This window comes from Sinohyriopsis cumingii, chromosome 15, assembly GCF_028554795.1.
Source record: "Sinohyriopsis cumingii isolate HCF-2022 chromosome 15, ASM2855479v2, whole genome shotgun sequence".
In the NCBI taxonomy this organism is placed as follows: domain Eukaryota; kingdom Metazoa; phylum Mollusca; class Bivalvia; order Unionida; family Unionidae; genus Sinohyriopsis; species Sinohyriopsis cumingii.
In genome coordinates this window covers 37,444,777-37,457,914 of record NC_142975.1, presented here as the reverse complement: position 1 = coordinate 37,457,914, position 13,138 = coordinate 37,444,777, and the positions used below count along the sequence as shown (strand labels likewise).

Here is a 13,138-nt window from a genome sequence, read left to right as displayed (position 1 = left end):
TAGATGAAGACGACAGACTGCATAGTAAACAGAGATGAAGATGACATGGTTACATGTGATAAAAATGAAACTTAGGTAGCACTCAAGCATCCATTTGTTTCAAAAGGAGCATTAGTATGCGATAGAATTCAAGCCATATACAACAGTTTCAAAAGCTACGTGGCAAACTAATGGTTAATGTTGTTGAACATTTAAATTTGCAAAGAATAGAAGAAATAACAAATTACATTTTATCGTGTGATGTTATATATGATTACTAATTTGTTTTTATTATATGTATACCGATTAAGAAGGTATGAAAATTATGATAGATAGATAGATAGATTTTGGTATTTACATCTAGCGATTAGAAGGATCTGATATAAATGCTAATTTTAGAACATTGTATAATGCTTTTGGAGTTTATATTTGGTTACAGGAGTTTAAACTTGTCACTACAGCAACATTCAATAAGTACAAGTGGTCCAGAATCTTTTGTACAGATGCTGAACCATTCACGTATGGTCTATCGACTTTACAAATATTGTCGTTGGACGATTTAGTTAAAACAATGAAATAAAGATGAGCGATATATGTGACGTTTGCAAAGAATTTTATGATGCTGTTTTTAACCGTGATATAGGGCTCCATTAGAAGTAACTTTTCCACCAGTTCAAGGTGGCAGGGTCCAGTTTCGTAAATTGTCCCCTGGCAAATTTCTTGACTTAAGGCCATGGTGTGACTTTTTCAGCTATTATTGTTTACTATTTATAGATACGGATACATTTGTGAACTAGGTGTTTCGGACTTGTGTTGTTCTTGAAATTGATGGCAGGCATGTACACCTTCCATAGTTGCTCTGCAGTATGTTGATAGTGAAATACCAATAGTCGGCTAGGAAAAAGAGCTAGCCTCCCATAGCAGTAGACTCGTGGGTTCAAGGCAAGTAGAGTATCTCAAAAACGGCTTGGATGACAACTATTCTGATTTGCATCAAGCTATTTAATAGAAAGTGTTTTTCAAAATTGTCATACAGGGAAAGGGCTTGCGTTTGCACTGTGAGCACCACATGCTGTCAAAAATGGCCTTCGGATGTGAAAAATGCATGTATAAAATAGGGGTTGGGGTGCAAAAACTTCTTCTGCTATGAACTGCCATTGAGTTCTCTAGTCAAGTGAATAATATTCTTATGCTTTGATTTAATACAGGTATCTAAAAATATGGACCTTTTCTACCTCACTTGCGTATTTGATTTTTAATGATTTTTTATGGTAGGTCGCTTATTGCGGCATTAAATTTGTACATAAAAACTGGCCCCTGCCCCCTTAAGGAAAATTGATAATCTTTTTATGGTGCAGTCAGCCAAATCTATTATACTTTTCTGTTTCTTTATGTATATTTAAATAATTTTTGTGTATTAGCTTCATTATATTTCCTTCCTTTTTCCATATATCACTTGGTGTTGTATGTAATGCTCTTTGGAGAGGGAGGTAACTGTGTTTTATACCTCAACGTGAGAACTGTTTACATCATGACAAAGTATCATATTTTGGACATAACTTACTAAATATGGAAACAAAATGGTAACCATAATGTATTGTCTTGCACTTTCTGTGGCTGTCACGGTTTGCACCCCTATGTTTATAAATAATATTCACATTTCAATACAGACACACATAAACAATTGCATAGCATGTCAACATGTATTCTTATAAGTGATTTTAGTCCACAGGAGCAGATAGAATTCAGAGGAATCATTACATAAACATACTTTTGTGAATATTGAACGTCACCAGTGGAACGGTCTTGGAAATAATTATGCATATGGCATATTGCTTGCTATTTGGTGAGAAGAATGAAAGTTTTAGCACACCGACATAGTTTCTACCTTCATGACCCCACTCTGAAGTTGACATAAGAGATTCATATCTCACACTTGGGTGATAACAGGAAATGTTTCAGTGTTATGTATATATCTTGAAATTTCTAGGTTCAGTTAACAGAGGGAGGAAAAGCTTAAAATTAAGGGGCAGTCTCATGCATTTGACAATACACATACAGTTTCTCATCTGAAAGTCTGATGTTTTCACTGAATGTTAAAAATACATCATTATCACTTGTTTCTTTTCTTTTTGCAGGTCTCAGTATGCATGGTAAGAGATTAGGATTAATCGGTTAGTCATGCTGAAAGAAACAATATCTTCAGTCTCATCCAGATACTCATTCTCATCTAAGTGCACAAGAGAGTGACTTTGACCGACAGATTTAGCTTCTGCAGGAGTTGTTTTATGGTACGTGCTTATCAAAAGCCAAGCCGGTCAAATGTTTTTTTTTTTTTACCTTGAACTGAATTTTCCACAATAAATATTTGTTCTATACCTTATCTTATTATTTACTATGATTTTGTAAACTCCAGAAAACATTAAAGTCAGTTGTAAGTAAATTGGTATCTGAGAAGAAATTTCTCTGTTAAACTGTATTGAGTAATTTGTATATGTATGGTCAATTTCATTGGATATGTATCAATGAATTTATTTGATATGTCACTCTTTGTAAGTTTTAGGGTCCCACACATCAGTATATCAATATTCCAGCATTGTCTAATGTTAATTGATTCAACTTTGACTTCTCCAGACTAGCTAGACTTGTGTTGCGATTACCCCCCACAACACAACACACACTGACACAACACTTATGCTGCTGCTAGCACCTTCAGAATGATAGTGAAAAGTTAGGAACCGCTTCTTTTATATCAGTCTAAAAGTACTTCTAAAGCACATGATTTATTTAAATGTGTGATTTCTTTAAATTTGCCAGAAGAGTTTATAGAAACTTTTCACTTCTGTCACTGACAACTAACATAGCATTTATGTCATTCCCTCCTAAAATGTCTAACTTCCAGATCTCTTCTTGACATTCATGAAATATTGTAAAGGAATTTTGATTTTGTACTGATGCTATGGTGGTAAACAAAGACCAAAAGCATTGTAGGTTGCAAACAATTTGAAATCTTTCAAGAAATGCAGTCAGTCATAACTCATAATGTAAATAATGCAGTGCTTTTTGCCGCAAAGTAGTCACTTTTTTAAAAGCATTATACCATATATAGTTTTGTGCACAAATAGTTTTCCTTTATACCATTGTACTAGATAATGTCTAAATATGTAATATGTACACAACTTTTGACATAAACCATTTTCAGCCAAATTCTTAAGGTGGCAGGGTCCAGTTTCGTAAATTGTCCCCTGGCAAATTTCTTAACTTAAGGCTATGGTGTGACTTTTTCAGCTATTATTGTTTACTATTTATAGATACGGATATATTTGTGAACTAGGTGTTTCGGGCTTGTGTTGTTCTTGAAACTGATGTCAGGCATGTACGCCTTCCATAGTTGATCTGCAGTATGTTGATAGTGAAATACCAATAGCTGGCTAGGAAGAAGAGCTAGCCTCCCATAGCAGTAGACACGTGGGTTCAAGGCAAGTAAAGTATCTCAAAAACGGCTTGGATGACAACTATTCTGAACTGCATCAAGCTATTTAGTAGAAAGTGTTTTTTAAAATTTTCATCCAGGGAAAGGGCTTGCGTTTGCACTGTGAGCACCACATGCCGTCAAAAATGGCCTTCGGATGTGAAAAATGCATGTATAAAATAGGGGTTGGGTGCATAAACTTCTTCTGCTATGAACTGCCATCAAGTGGATAATATTCTTATGCTTTGTTTTAATATAGGTATCTAAAAATATGGACCTTTTTGACCTCACTTGCGTATTCGATTTTTTATGATCTTTTATGGTAGGTCGCTTATTGCGGCATTAAATTTGTACATAAAAATTGGTCCCTGCCCCCTCAAGCAAAAGCAGTCTAAAACACCACGATAAATACGATTTGTTTTCAGAAAGCTAGTTAAATTATCAGTCGGTTCGCACTGTGAGATCTGAGCACATGAGATAAATGTTAGATCGGTATGACGTATTTGTTAAGTAATTGGTCAAATAAAGATAAATGTGAAATGGAGAGACAAATAGAGGAGCTTCTTCACTACACTATGCTTGAGTTTAGTCGTGTCAATACTCTGACGTTTTGTCGTATTAAAGACGTAAAACGAAGAACGTTTGTTGTCAAAACAAACCATGCTCAACATAAACGCACTAGACGATAAAAAGAAACTTGTTATAAGCAAAATATGCTAAAATTTGAGAGCATTTTGCCAAAGGACGATTGCACAGAGAACTCGGACTAGATTATACTAATGTTGTGAGCATTTTGTTAATGGACGATTGCACAGAGAACTCGTATTAGATTATAATAATGTTGTGAGCATTTTGCTAAAGGACGATTGCACAGAGAACTCGGACCAGATTATAATCATGTTGTGAGCATTTTGCTAAAGGACGATTGCACAGAGAACTCGGACTAGATTACAACAATGTCGTGAACATTTTGCTCAAGGACGATTGCACAGAGAACTCGGACTAGATTATAACAATGTTGTGAACATTTTGCTCAAGGACGATTGCACAGAGAACTCGGACTAGATTATAATAATGTTGTGAGCATGTTCTGACAGTAAACAGTGAAACATCTAATGCTGAAGCGCTAACAACAACTTACTTTATACTTATGTCATCGCTAGCCCTTGACTCAAAGTTTTCTTATGATAATGCTGAAGTTATAATGCAGATTGCAAAACTCGAAGCACAAGCAGCAGCTGCAACACAAGAAGAAAATATAACTTTTATGTTGTTGTAGGGTTTAACGCCATTTTTCAGCACGATAGGCTGTACATGGCGGCCAGTATTAATGGTGGAGGAAGAACCCGGGAAATCCCCGGAAAGAACCACCTACCCTCGAGAAGCTACTGGCAAGCTTTCTCGCATATCCACATTGGCCGAATCCGAGACTCGAACCCATGCAGACAGAAGTGAGATGGCCGTGATCCGTAACGGAAAGCGCTTTAGACCACTCGGCCACTCGGGGCCCTCGTTATACAACTTTTATAAAGATCTTGATGATGCTTAAGAAAAGAAAACAATAACTTGGCCTCTTGACGTCGATTTAGTAGGAGAGCTTCACTGAAAGACAAGGCTGAAGCAATTTCGTCCAGAAGCTAGGAAAATATTAATTAAATTGGAATAAACGAAAATTAAAGTAAAGATATAAAAAATCTTAAACATGCCTTTAAATGATATTTTAACAAAAGACAATGATATTTTAAATAATTTTGCTAGTGCTAACATTTTACTTATTCGTCATTTCAAAAATAGATTTCCTTCTGAAGCTGTTTAAAAAGCTGAAAGTGTATCGACAAGTATGAAAAAACTGTAAAACTTTATGTTAATGATTTGTTGATATATACTGACTCTGTTACTTGAGGTGACAAAAACATGTACTACAGAAGAAGAAATCGAACTTACAGATCCAGTTTCAACGAGATTTTTTTTAAAATTTCTAGCAGATCCAAGAAACACTAAGTTTAAAACTTGAATCGATGATCAAATTACGCTTACTAACATTACCAAACGTAGATCTGAATTTGGTGTGGCATACGCAACAGTGCGGCAATATCTAGTTCTTGGAGAAACTCCACTTGAGATATTTAAATCAGCAATAAAATTGTTTGATACGTTGGAATATGTTATCACTCTGGAGGTTATAAAGTTAATAATGTTGATAAACTTTTTAATACAACATCAATACAAGTTTGTGCTAAAGATAGGAACAAATAAGAGACACATCATCAGCTAGATTTCATCGATGTCTCTAATTTTTAGCATACCCTAATAACAACAAGTTCAAATTTTTAGTTGATGAAGCTGCTGCAACAAATAAGTATTATTGAAAGAGAATAATATTGAAACGAAAAGTTATCGATTTCAATCTAGTAGTATTATTAGATAAGGTTTACATGTTACAATTTTTGTTGTAATTATATTTACTGCCTTGCTCATTTTTTTATTTTGACCTGCAACCTAGTATAAAATGTACTTATATTTTTGAAACCTTTACAGAAGGACAAATAGTTTATTTGTTCTAGCAGGAGGGTGTGGTGGATGGGTCAGGAAACCTTTCAAGCACCGCAGCAGATACAATTACAACACAAATTAAAATATGGTCTAGAAACCCCATCTAATACTACTTCTCATATCATGTAATTTTCAGCCTGTACTATAATCTAGACCCTTCAGGTCAATAACATCAGCCATTTCCAAATGTCTCGTGAAACAATTTAACGTTGTTCACTCGAACGTCAGTGATGCAGATGATGTCATCTTCAATATTCTTTCAAGTAGAAAACATTATTCAAATAACTTCTTCGTCACCAGCGAAAAACTATACAGTTATGTCATAAAGGTCTCTCTCTCTCTCTCTTTCTCTCTCTCTCTCTCTCTCTCTCTCTCTCTCTCTCTGGTAGTGACACTGTGGAAGCAAACTTATCAATCAACACGAAACATATCGAATACTTTACTACTTTACTATCATACTGTTGTATGAGTAATGCTGAAGATACAGTTGTGTCTTCTTTTCCTATAACGATTTAATAAACCCGTACATGGGTAGCTATGGGTCGGAGTATTAACATATCACAGGCTATTCTACAGAGAACAGGACACAGTCACATAGTAAACAATAAATTAAACATATATTTGGATTATTATTATCAAGTTCTTGGTGTTCAAAAAAGGAAGTAATTTATATTGGATATAACTGAAACTGGTGTGTGTGTGTGTGTGTGATGATGATGATCATCATCATCATCATCATCATCATCATCATCATGTACAAGGGGCAGACAACGCAGACATCTGGAGTGAGAGACATAGTTTAATTATTTTATTAAACGGGGATTGTTCATATTTTTGTCCCTATTTTCTTACGTCGCTAATAATGAATCAGTGGAAATTCATCACTGATTTATAGAGTATAGAAGCGATGACCTAATGTAGAAGAAAGGTTTGTATACGCGTAGTAATGCGCCATGTGCGGATCATAATTTGAAATATCAACAATATTGGTATATCAAATTACTTTATACCAACATTTTCAAGCCATGCTATTTTTAACGTATGTATATATGTATGTATGTATGTATGTATGTATGTATGTATGTAATGGTAGAGAGTGTTTTTTTTTTCAAGAGGAAAAAATTTGATAATTCACTGATATTTAACGTGCGAATACATACATAACAGCAGCAAAACATCATCGCGCAGGATACAGTAAGAAATCTCCTATTTACTTTTCCCAGCCAATACGTTTAAGCCTCAAATACAAAGAAATTTCCCCTGATCCGAATGAATACCGGAGACTGTTTTACACCCACTGGATGAAATATATCCTTTATATTCTTTACTACATCCTGTTTTCCTTCGGCATACCTTGCATTTTTCCGAACTGTATTACCGACTTTGCCCGCCTGGAAACATTTGCTTGTTTGCAACAGCGCATCAGAAAATAAAAATGTACATTAGGTGCTTACTAATGAACACGGAATCCCTACTTAAATTGGTACACATGGAAGGTAGCAGACAAATCAAGGCTGATATGGATGCTTAATGTCAAAAAATACAATGGGCGTTAAGAGTTCTTTCAAACTGTAGTCCGATAAATCAACCAAACCCCCCAACCTCCAAATCTGTGTTGATAATGATGGACGATATGTGGGTATGATGTCATTTGTTCACTAAAGTGCAATTTTGCTGCTGGTAAATCCTTCCAAGAATAAACCTTCATACACTTTTGACACATACCCATCATCAGTAACAGCCATAGCTAGTGCGAAATTTAAAATGGCCACATAATTGTGCTATTCTAAGTGAATTTACAAGTAACCAGACATAGTATTTACTCCGGAAATATAATGTACACGTTATCAAAAGAATCCATAACCTGACGGTAGCTCCACAGAAATAGAGGTAAGTGTATAAAATGTACACCGATGTGTGCAGTCAAACTTTTCTGCAGATTTTTGCAAGTTTTAATGAATAGGTAATACCATCCCCTAAACCGCCAATCAATATCATAACGGCGAGGAACTGATTATCGGCCTATTCAAAGTACATAAGAAGCTGATCAAGGACGGACTGGTCAGAATTCGAACCTGCTTCCCACAAGTTGCGAGTCTAAACTAATGACTAAGCCGCAATGATTTGGATGTTAATATTACAACTGCAATTCTATGTTTCATAAGTATAATGTCAAAAGAAACTTTGAATATTCTAGTTGTAAATGATAGAAAGACTGTATGAAATAAACGAAACTTCAATGTCAAAATCACGCTAGAGTGACCTACTTTTGGTATAGCTCGGTTATTCTTGTGGAGATGTGTCAAGGTGTCAGGTTTCACAAGGGAATGTAAACGGAGGTTCAAGATTTTGAGGAAGTAATGGACGAACTACTGAAAATATTCACTCACGCATAAATATTAGGTCACCTTGACCTTGTTTAGACATGGTTTAGTTACCCTTTCTGTCACACATCTACGTTACATTTGTTATGAGTAGGTGATATAGGGTCACAGATATTAAATGTCTAACCAGCGAAGGAAATAAAGATTGCTAAATGAGTTTATGAACGAACGAAAACAAGAGCATACAGGCTGAACGACTATGTACACCGGTCCCGACACGCACACACACACACACACACACACACACACACGCGACGCGCGCGCGCGCGCACTCACGCATAAATTTATGAGCTACGATATATTGATCAATTAAACTGAATAGTGTGTCTTTGAATGAAAACAATCACAAAGGTATGAAACAAGACATTCAGAAATAACAAAAGCTTCCTAACATCATGCATGTGAATGAAGCTCACAAGTTTTGTTTTGTTTAAGAACACAACTTTAGGGGTTAGAATAAGTAGACAACTTTAGGGGTTAGGATAAGTAGACAAAGATGAAGATGAAAGAACGCATAAAAGGAAACGATTGTAGGTATGGGAATGGCATGGTTACAAATACTTGCTTTGAGCAAGATACAGCCGAAACCTAGGTAGCACTCTAGCATCCATTTATTTCAAAAGTATCATTAGAATGCCAGCATAATACAAAAGCTACATGGAACACTAACAGTTGTTGTTATGAACTTTAAAATTATAAAGTATAGAAGAAGGGACAAAGTACTCTATATCTACCATTTGAAGTTATATGATTATTTATTTGTTTTCGTTATTTGTATGCCAGTTCAGAAGATCAGAAATTATCCTAGATAGATAGATAGATAAATAGATTTGGTAAGAACATACCTTGGAAAAAAAGCAGACCTGCTTCTAGAAGCCTTTGTTCTAAAAAGTAAGCCTATTTTATTGAAGGTACTAATATATGTATATCAAACTCGAATTACAAAGTCACGTTTCAGTGCACATATATAAATATAACTTTATATTTCTACATGACGATAGCATGAAAAAGAATGGCAAATGTAGAAACATATTTATCTCCAGACATGGATTTGTTCATATGTAAATGAAATAAAAGAATTGAACGACTCATGTTTATTCAAAAACATGTTCATATGCAGATGAGTACAACATGTCAATGTGCATTTTTGGCTAACCATACCTGATAAGCAATCTGTTAACTAGCTCTCAAAAGGTAAATGAACGAGTAGTCCTCAAACGAGAAAAAATTAACAACTCAGGACATTCACATCAAACCGCGCTAACGTCTCCAGTGGTTTTAGTGATTAAAGCATCCACCTAGGTTTCGTGAGATCGGGGTCTGGAACACCGGTCGAATCAAACCAAAGACAAAAATGATACTAAAAGCTCAGTCTCTTGGTTGCTCAGCATTAAGAGTCTGGTGTTAGGACTGGTAGGCATGGTGTCAGGATAATGTGACTGGATGGGACCTGGTCATACATGTCTTCAGCATGATACCTCAGTTCTGGACATTAGCGGCAGAGAGGGTAAACCATATAACCTTTGGAGCAACTCTTTTTTGAAAATAAAGCTTCCTACGATAAAAAATGAAAACACAAGGTCAATAACACCAAACCGAAGCTTCTAGCCCACCGAGATTTTCTCTAATTGGGTTAGCTCATTTTGTTAATATATTTTTGACTTTTTTTTCTTGCTATGCGTGTTCGTTTACCCACCCCGATACTCAATTTGTGTCGTCACCCCACCCCACCCGCTGAATCTATTAACCGAAAGTTTTATCAAGACCTACACGATATCGCAAACGAGGATCATATAAATGTATTGTGATAAATCCGTGTGGGGTAACTTGCGCACGTGAAAATAATGTTTGAACTTAATCATATCCATATCCTCCTTAACACCAGGTCTGGTGAATGTTTCGCAGAGTATGTGTATCATCTCCATTAAAGACAATTAAAATAGTGCAGTTATCTCTGATCATTTTAGGTATTAGTGGATATCGCTTAGTATAATAAATCGTATCCGTGTTTTTTTTTTTATCTTTCTCGAGGAAAATCCAAGCGGATTTGATTGTTTGTCCTGCATCACATCATCGTATACTACTAGATTATTAATAAATCCATCGAGGTCATCTACAGATGGGGCTTCATCAGTGTCAGTGATAAAATCAATAATATCGGTACCATTCTCGTCCAACAATTTCACGTTTTAATAAAATCTGTAAGTACATCGTGGCATCTCTGATCATCAATAGATGCTGCATCTAAATATAATTTATCCCACTTGAGTAATCCCATTATCAGATTAAGCAATGTTTGATGCAGTGAACCCATCCCATAAGTGGATTACCAACAATAATAACAACATAAAAATGTGCACTTACAGGCAAGTGTGTTAAATTTAGTGCAAAAATATATATTGATTTCGTCCTTGACGGATGTCAAAGGTTGTGATATCGCTGCTTCTCTGGGAAAATTACCAGGAGCTCCATGGGCTAAGTATCCAGGATAAAAACATATTCCTGGATATAATTATAGTGATCCTGGAACCCGACTTGATATCCGACTTGACGAACGAAACCAACCAAGACCCAGAGAGTATCCAATAAATGCGATTGATCAAGCGTGCCATATTCATAATGCCGTGTATAAAAATCCAGATTTGCAACAACGACATATTGCTGATGTGAAGTTGACACACACGTTAAAGTCTGTAAAACATAAATCTCTCAGATAATCACTTGGCAACTGGCTGGTAAAATCTGCGATGAAAGGTAAACTAAAATGATTTGTCCTTTGTGAGCGATAGACAATTACCTGAAGAAACTCAATCCAGCGTGCATCAAGACACGGTCTTGGGCTTTTCATTGTGGGTATCACATACTAGAGGAACAAACATGTCTGGGAGCGGGAAAGAAGACAATGGATGAATGTCATGCGGAGGAACCCAAACGTCAGCTTGAACCTTCTGAAACGCAAGTAAACTACCTTATTACTGTCAAATTCTGCCCAGCTGAGTAGGTCTGTTCCCTATTGCCAACTCTGTGTAACCCATATTTATGCTTCGAGTCACGTTATCCAGTTGTAAATTGTCTTCACTATAACATTTCCGAATATGGGTACGAAGAATATATAATATTTCATTATTTAGTGAATGAAGGGTCTAAGTGCGACACTAAAAAGGTATTTTTTGGTCATGGTCGATAAATTCCAAGTACGTTTGTGAACGGGTGATAAATGGATCGATTTTGTCTTCCAAAATATATCCTAAATAGGTACTTCCTTTCCCCTCCTAGTCTTTCTCACTCCAGAAATTTTAACTCTATTCAATTAGATCAACATGGCCTACACGGCATTACATTTGCATAACCCAAATCATCATTCCCTGCCGTACTAAATGGCAGCAATTGTTATTAACAACCTAATTACTCTTTGTACTCATCCTTTATAGAACGATTATAATTTTAGTAACGATAATTGCAAAAAAATAAGTGTAAATGCTACCTTATGAGGAAGATAGAACAATGTAGGCAGCAATGTTTCAACAAGTATTGTTGGATACTCGCTGACAGAATTAGAAAGGGAGGAGGTCCCGTTCTGTGTGAATTGTGTCACATTATCATTCGTGGAAAAATACCTTGATGTGCCGCACTTGGTGTTCGAAAAGTAAGATATGCGCAAAGGTAAGAACGTTCTAAACTGAGCGCGAAAATTTAAATCATAGAAATGTCCTGTTAGATATCAAATGATATGTATATAAAGCCGTTATTAGTGATCAATGAACGACGACGTACCTGCATTCTCGCAGTACTCGACGATATCAGTCGCAGGAATGAAAAACTGGGAAATGGTCATTCACGGAAAAAGTTACAAAAACAGCATCATTGGTGATCAGGACGACATCTATTTTCAACATACTCTAAATTATTATCTTGCTAATTGTTTTAGTGTCTTTATTGATTACAAGTTACCCAAAGATATGTGTGTTGATAACGAAGAGAGAAAATCCGTCAATTTCTAACATTATAATTTACGGCTATACAACTCCCCAGAACCTGATAACATGCACAGCAATGTAAAGTCACGGTTCGGTCATAGGGTAAAATATATTTTAGATTATCTAGCAGCTGATATCGCGATTACCACAGAGAAAAAATGGATCTTTATTATGCATAACAGTCCCTGTCAAAACCATCCAGTACCATTTTTGTCGTACAGTACGGGGATCCGGCTAAACAGCCAAGACTTCAGCTCATGTCCGAATGCGAAAAGAAAGTAAGAGAGATAGGGGCTACTCTAGAAGATGTTGATCCGTTAGAGCGTGCTTTGAAAACCCCGAAGGTTGTCATGACACGGGAAAATACAGGAGCATTATGGGAGTGATAGACATCGTGGAGCATAACGCGCACGCGTGGTCCAATTCTCTCCATGTTTCCACTAAAACGTACTTCTAAATACTACACGGGGGATATTTATAGATGGAAGTAAATATGTTACTGAAAATAACCGGTTTCGGTCTGGTTGCTAAAATCCGATCAGCAGTTTATTGCGCGTGCGTGTACATACATTGATGATCAGATGATATAACGGACTTAACCGCGCATTCATTCAATGAGGTGTCCGTTGTTTCATATTTAGTCAGATTAAAATGCTGGAAACCTACCCCACAGAGTTTTCTCGAGGACGTCAAGCAATCTTGCGTTGAATATGGCCACGGTGACTTCTGGAACGCCAATTAAAACCTAAATAATGTAATTTCCGTAGACATGG

General features: G+C 36.1%; 1 protein-coding gene across 2 annotated transcripts in view; it reads right to left on the bottom strand.

The window, feature by feature from the left end:
- LOC149781625 (sodium- and chloride-dependent glycine transporter 2-like) overlaps window positions 1-9,284 on the bottom strand; it is an 87,033-nt gene extending 77,749 nt beyond the window's left edge. The window contains exon 1 of one of the 2 annotated variants that reach the window (XM_089935675.1): window positions 9,234-9,284. The gene's annotated coding sequence lies outside the window, so the exon portion shown is untranslated. Of the gene's footprint in view, window positions 1-4,592; window positions 4,615-9,233 lie in introns of those variants that run through there. The other variant, XM_089935679.1, reaches the window with a different exon arrangement.
- Between the last annotated feature and the right edge of the window lie 3,854 nt (window positions 9,285-13,138).